General features: G+C 48.7%; 1 protein-coding gene across 1 annotated transcript in view; it reads right to left on the reverse strand.

Moving 5' to 3' along the window:
• The window catches only part of AGPAT4 (1-acylglycerol-3-phosphate O-acyltransferase 4), a 68,535-nt gene extending 62,135 nt beyond the window's left edge, over nt 1–6,400 (reverse strand). The window contains exon 1 of the mRNA XM_072333245.1: nt 6,275–6,400. The gene's annotated coding sequence lies outside the window, so the exon portion shown is untranslated. The remainder of the gene's footprint in view (nt 1–6,274) is intronic.
• Nucleotides 6,401–7,286: the final 886 nt, after the last annotated feature.

Consider the following 7,286-nt stretch of genomic DNA (forward strand, 5'->3'; position numbering starts at 1 on the left):
GAAAAAGCTTAGGTCATTCAGCAGGCCTGATAAGATATACCTTGCTATCCCTATCTTAGATACCGGGAGCTCACAAGGCTGTCACAAAGCTTGACAGTCACATGGCAGAGCCAACTCCAGAACCATGACTAGCCAGGTTTCCAGAGTCCATTCTCCTTTATTTGCCTTCTTGCCTGTGCTCCAGTTTCCCTTGCAGCAGCTGCTGACAGGCCAGGTATGCATAACAGTAAGGGAAAGGATGCACCCAACACCCCTGGGATCTTCAGCAGCAACAGATAGCATCAGAAGTATAAATGCAGATTGCTCAAACTAGGATGTGTGTACTCATCTAATGGCCTCTATTTTCCCTCCATTTTTTTGTTCCTCAAGAAACAGGAATTGAGTATTCAGCAATTTAGATGGAGCTATGCCACGAACTAGAACGTACAGCTTTCATACCAAATTGATGCAGATCTCTGTCACTGTCTGTATCCAACAAGCATTTAAAGCTAGAGTTCTGCCCCCCTCTGCAGACCCAGGTGCTGCCAGGGCACACGGGCCAGGCAGTGCCCACAGGCCAGGCAGTGCCCACCATGCTTCCTCTTTGCAGGGTTGTGAGGGAACAATGCAGACCTCTTGTGAGGGTACCCAAAAGCTTCCAGGACAAATCACAAGATACAGTTATCAGTGCTGGAAATGAGAAGTGCCATCCACCTGGTTACAAATCCAGTGAGCTGTCAGGTTGGTTGGATTTTTTTCATTTTTTAATATTGAAGGACTGGATCCTTCAGCTAATCTATTTGCATATCTTTAATTAATATGAAAGGGTATTCATTAATATGCTCTTTGAATACTGAAGGAATGCTAAACAAAAAAAAAAAAAAGGAAATATTTTGTTTAGCAGGACTTATCTTTGTTCGCCTCCAAGTATTAATTTAATTTGGCTCTATGCTAGCACATGACACTGAAGAGTATGAAGTACCTGAATTTCTCCTTTATGAAAATCACACACAACAACTGGTGATGTCTGTACAAGATGTAACCCATACCAATCACAGGAAAATACTTTCTTATTGTATTTTCCATGCCTGCAGCAGGGAAGTGTCGAGATGGACTGTTCCAAGAAAAGCAACTTCTACCTCAGAGAGGTAACACCCAATACTTAGAAACATGTCAGTCTTACAGCTGAGATTTTTTTGGCATGTACCCCTCCCAAGATAAAAAGATTCTAGCATCAGCAAAAGGCTCGGCTGCAGCCACACACCAGGCAATCAGACATTCAGATGCCACGTTAAAAAAACCCCAACACAACAAAACAACAAATAAATAACGGTAACTGCTTTTTACCGTTCTTCAGTGGTCATCCTCTGCATCAATTTTCACTCATCTCCGCTTCAAAGAGGTATGCTTCAGAACTGCTTTGCTACATAGTAAACTCAGAACTCACCCAGCCTCCTCATCCTGCCCCATCATCAGCCCCCTAGCAGATGGATTTAATCTGAGAATTTCAGAGAATAAAAGCCTTTATCCCAGACACAGGCTTTATCAGATCCAATAATAAAGGGAAGTTTCATTTTGGTCCTCATTCAAATCCTGCTGAAGCCAGAAGAAATCTCTCAACAAGCTTTGCTCGTTGCACATTATCCCCCAGAAACTGCCAAGTGTCATATAATTAATCAGTGTATTCTCAGTACCTAAAGTTACAGCTAGTCAAAGCCGTCTTAGACTTCCAGCAAAATGATTTATTTGGAGATGGTGCATTTAGTTGACCTGCATCGACTTGCAGGTGTGCCAAAATGTAACAGTTCCTAAATGTTCTGGTAAGAATCCAGTAGCATTTTTACAAACTTTCTAGGAAATAAATTAAGAATGTCAATACCTACCTGGATTTTCTCTGCACAACTTCAGGTGCCTAAACCCTTTTAAAAGCCTGGCTTTGAGCCTTTGTCCTGGTAATTTCAAATGAACACGGGACCAGGGACAAGGCTCCATTTCAGAATGAAGCTCTTTTGTCCCATCTCAGGAGAAATGCAGTACTTATGGTCACTCTCAGAGGATTACACATATCCATGTGAAAACTAGGCAGCAACACAACGAAGGCTCAATGAATTTAGGATCCATACACTCCAAGTCATCCTTCTGCTGATTTATATCCTAATTGTGTCCATCACCATCACAAGAAAGGACGGTCTCTTTCAATTACTTTGCTCCTCTAGATGCCTGTTTTACATTTGTTGGTTGTGGGAAGACAGTGGTATCCCTGCTGCCTAGTGCCTATTGAATTGGTGACAATGATGTTACTGAATTGTTTTTAATGTAATCTTCACTAGTACTAGATCAAAGAAAAGATACTAAATGTCTGTGCAAGCTTTAACACAGTCTAAACACATCCACAGAACCATAAAATCAACTAAAGCACTGTTAACCCTTGACAAAACACCCATGGCAAAGTCATTTTCAAGAGCAGGCTGCTACACAGAGCACTTCCAGAAGTGCAAAGAAGCATCTGCACTAACAGTATTACCATGCTGCTCAGCACTCTGAGAAATAAGAGAAAAACAACAATATGTGAAGAAAGAGCCTGGAGAAAGGAGCAGAAGTAGGATGTTATTTATTTTCACACAGTAGTCCTCATGTGAAAACGTGCAATTTCTACACGTGGATTTCCCCCAAACATTTTCTTTTCCTGTCTCTACAGCCAAGTTTTCAGTTAGATGTCCCCTTACTCTCTGAGAGCCAGGAAAAGATTGTGCGATCTGCCAACTGAATCTGTACAAGCAAGCTTTCCCATTCACCTGGATCCTGCTGGAGAAATACAACCAAAATTTGGTTTTGTCGATCAAATAGAAAGCATATAATGCCATATTCTGACATATTTGTCCAAAATTTTGCAGATACAGTAAACAATCACACATGTACATGAGAGAACAATGTGAGTCGCTGCCTGCAGCTCCTAAACTTCTGGCAAGTAAATCCTCTCTCAACTTCCTTCCAGCCTAGAACTGGTTAATTGCCTTTCCTTGTTCCTGTTATTTATGCTACAGCAAAAACCTCAAGCCAGGTCAGCCCACTTGCAAGCAACAGAAAATGACTTCTGTGTTACACCGTGCCATTGTGAGTTTAACAAAGCAGACAGAAGAGCTGAAGGCGAAAGTGGAATTGTAGAAGTAAGAAGATTAAGTTCAAAACAAAGAGCAGACAACTATCAGGATGGCAACCCAGCACCTCCCAGCTGTGGGTTAACTACAGCTGTTGGCCCTCCCCATCCAGCCTCTAACACTCCTTGTGCTCCCTTTCAGGAAAACCACTACAGCCATTACCCTTTCCTCGTATTATCTAAGAGCAGACTTTACAGCATCGCTGTCCTTGCCACAGAACAGTTATTCTCACTCACTTCCATTTCCTCTTTTTCTGATCTCACCTTGACCCTACCACATCTCCACTCTGAGGCACTGGAGGAGGTAAGGGGGGGAAGTGGGTGGAAGGGGGGGGGGGGGGGGGGGGAAGAGAAAAAAAAAAAAAAAAAAAAAGCAAGAAAATGAAATGATTCAGCAGTTTCTGGGAAGCACAGGAGCATTAGTCAGAGGTGATAAGGGTAATAGCCACAGCGAGATATGAATGGTGACCGAGCAACGGACTGCTGGATATACTTCCCCAAGCCCCTGAAACTGAATAACTGGGGAAAGTGAGTCCTCACCAGAAGCAGGCGAGAAAAGGCAGGATCAGCAGCAGTGCTGAAATCAAGTGAGCATACAGGTACTGCTCTCATCATGTTTCCTTCTTACAGACAAGCCCGCTGCATCCCATAGAACTAAACAAGCACACCTGGAGAGACGGCTGCCCTCTACAAACTTCTCTCCAATTAAGGAGATCCACATCTGAAGAAGCTTTCACCAACTAAAAGATGGGCACAGTGCACCAAAATGAATTGCTGCTCTCTTGTTCCTCTTCTCCCTTATCAGGATGTACAAGCAACAGCAGTGGTGATGCAGTTGGTTAGGGAAATATTCCTCTACATCAAGCAGCAGACGTTTGACCTTTTAAAATTAAAGACCAAAATTACTAATACAAGTCCTAAGGGCTGCAGACACACGTGCAAGAATGACATTTGCTCGCCCCAGCAGAGTCATAACAGTACCTGCCTAGGCTGGGAAGATTTCCAGGGGCTCTCTTTCCAGCCTTCATCTTTCAGCGATAAAAGCAAGGTTCACAGAGCAAGACAATAAGCCACCTCTTTTCAGTGGGACAGAGTATAGCCATACACTTCTCACCCATCACCTTCAAGGCAGCCTTTCTTCTCTATGTTGCGATAAGTATGTTAGGCTGTAAACGATGCACAACATTCACCCCAAGAAAGCATAGCTCCTTCCTGAGAAGCTGAACAGTTTCACTGCCTCCCAATTTTGGCCAGACAGAGCAAGGCCTACTGCAAACAGCTGCCCCACAAACCAATATTTACTGGGTCTCAAGAACTGCAGTCAGGGTGCTGCTCCTGGAGCTATTCCCTGTTCTGTGCCTCTGGGCCAGCACTGTCCCCTCTGTGCAGTTTCTCCACTCAGAAGATATGATGCTTACAGCTTCTTGTGGAGCATGTACTAACATCTGTTATTTAAATGCTTACCAATAATACAACCAAACTTCGCTTAAGAGCAACTTTTACCCACCAGCAGCTTACAATGCCTCCTCTGTTCATTGCAGGCATATTTTCAGATATATTCTTTCACATGAGCTCTGGCCGGCCCTCTTTCTTCTACAACACACTGCTACCATTTCATTTTTAGATACAGCTTATTCAGGCATTGTTATGTAGATCATTAAAGGGAAAAAGCAAAACTATGCATAAATTTATAAAAAAAACCTACAATGAACATAAATGGATTTTCATCCAGAGTACAGCAGAATGTATTTGGAAAAACACAGCATTATGTCAGCTAGAGAAAGTTGCTGGGCAGTAAATGACTACAAACATTTACAGCACATCAACTCACTGTGGCCAGCATTTATGCAAAGGTAGTCCTGGCATATTATATGTCAACTAGCTTGTGCTTAAAGTACTGTTAATATCCATGTGAGAAGGTAGTGAAGAAAGAAGGCCACAGCCTTGAGCTTACACTGCTCCACACTCCTACTGCTTCCTCCTCTGCCAGCTTTTAGTTCCTTGCAACTCACTCTCAGGGAGAAGTGATTATCAGCATCAGCTGAGGCTATGAGCGCCCATACAACTCCCTAGGCTGGGTGCGTGGCTGTTTGCACAGAACTGCTCATGGGATTTTTTGGGAGATGGGGGGGAGCAAGAGGGAGTTTCTTGTATCCTCCTCCGATTTGTGAAGGATTTCTGTTTCCATGCAGCAGGAAGGTTATGCTGTCCCACTCAAACACCTGTGTAATGCACATTGTTCCTAGAGCTTTACACGTAGTACTGAAACAGTTAAAACTTCGGAACGGATAATAACAACCCAAACCCTCCACACGACATTGTTTATTCTGTTCTCTTTTGAGCCTTAAAAGCACACACACTAAGAAAATTACAGAGGGCTTCACCTTAAGCTTCAAAACCCTTCCTCCGAGCTCCCCCCACGCCTGCTGTTATTAGCCACAACACCTCAGTCCGGCTGTGGCCATTGTTTCCCTCACTCGAAGCCTCCACAGGAAGGCAGGACGGCAGCGGGAAGGAAAGCAAAGCTCCACAGGCGATCGCGCTGCCAGGCAGGGGCTCCCGTCCTCCGTCCCCCGGCGCTCGCCACGCCTCAGCTCACACCAACCGGCCCCGCTACCTGTGACCGCGGCCGAGCCGAGCTGCGCGCCCATCGCCACCACTACCACCACCACAACCCCCTCCCGTATCCCTGACAACCCCGTCGCGCCGACAGGGGACGACGAGACAGATCGAGGAGAGGGGACGCTCCCCACCACCCGGCCGGGCTGCAGCGTCCCGCCGAGGTGAGGCCGCCGTTCTCCTCCCGTTTCCAAGGAAACCCCGGGGCGGCGCGAGGCGCCGGAAGATTCTCGGCGGCAGACGCGGCGCGGCCGGCGGCGGCGGGGTGAGAGCCGGCCCGGAGGCGGCGGGTAGGGGATGAACCGAGGAACTCGTGGCCGCAACCCTCATCCCGCCTCCCGCCGCGCCGCGCCCGGCCTCACCCCGCGCACACACCCCCACAACCCGCCCGACTCCCGGCGCTGATGGGTTGGGGAAGATGGCTCTTTGTTGTTTGTTTCCAAACCGGGCGCCAGCCGGCTTGAGAGGCGCAGCCCCGCACCTGAGGAGCCCTCCGGCCGCCAGGGGAAGAGCACGTACCTGGCGCCGCCGAGCCTGGGCATGGGCGCGCGCTGAGGCGCCGGGAACGGGCGGCACCGCGCCGAGCCGCGGCTCGCCAACTGCCACTAGTTTGCACGCGCCGGGAGGCGGCCGGCTCGGGCGGGGCTGCCTGGCTCCACCCGCCGGGCGGCTCCCTGGCCCCCTCGCCTTCCCTCCCCGCCGCCATGTCACTTCCTCCCCGACCCGGGGGGGGAGACCTCTCCCCCCACCTCAGGGGCGTCCGCTTTGGGACGGCTCTAAGAACGGAAAGCCGGGTTGCCCCGACCCCTGAGAGAGCTGGGCTGAGCCCCGGCAGGGATGGAAATGGGGTAGAGATGGGCTGTGGCGGCACGCAGGCCCTCTGAGGACGGGCTTGCGGGGTGAAGGGCACCTGTGTGCTTCTGCCGCTTGAGGGAGAAACTGGGGAATAAAATAGCGGCTGCTCCGCCTGGACAACATGAGATGCAGGTGGCAGCCATGCAAGCGAGCAGCGGGTATCCTGACGCGCTGTGATCGCCGCCTGTGGGAGCGCAAACGTTTGCTACCCGGCTTTGGCTGTGGTGTCACAAGTGGCTTCCTGAATAGGAAACAGCAAGTAACCGCCCGAGTCTGTTAAACACCCAGAGTATCAGAAGGTGATCGTGCTGGGGATGACGTGTCATCGTCGGCGGCATCGTCAGCTCCGCAGGTCGTGCAGTTACACTGGGGCTGGAGCGCTCTGGCACGATCCTGGTCCATAGCAGCCACGCAGGATATAAGCAAGACTTCCTAGCTAGTTCCAGGAGCACATTCAGTACCGAGTTACAGGGAAGCATCCCATCTGAAAAGCCCCACGTGGGAACAGCAAGATGTTGTATCTATCGGAGAGCAGAAAGGGCAAGGCAGCTGCACAAAGGAGGACAAGTCTAAGTCTGGATCAGAGAGCTGACCGCAGCACCAGCAATAGCTGTTATCCAGAGCACAGAGCAGGGTCTGCCGATGATCCCTTGAAGATGAAGCAGTAAGTGGTGCA

This window comes from Excalfactoria chinensis, chromosome 3, assembly GCF_039878825.1.
Source record: "Excalfactoria chinensis isolate bCotChi1 chromosome 3, bCotChi1.hap2, whole genome shotgun sequence".
Lineage (NCBI taxonomy): Eukaryota > Metazoa > Chordata > Aves > Galliformes > Phasianidae > Excalfactoria > Excalfactoria chinensis.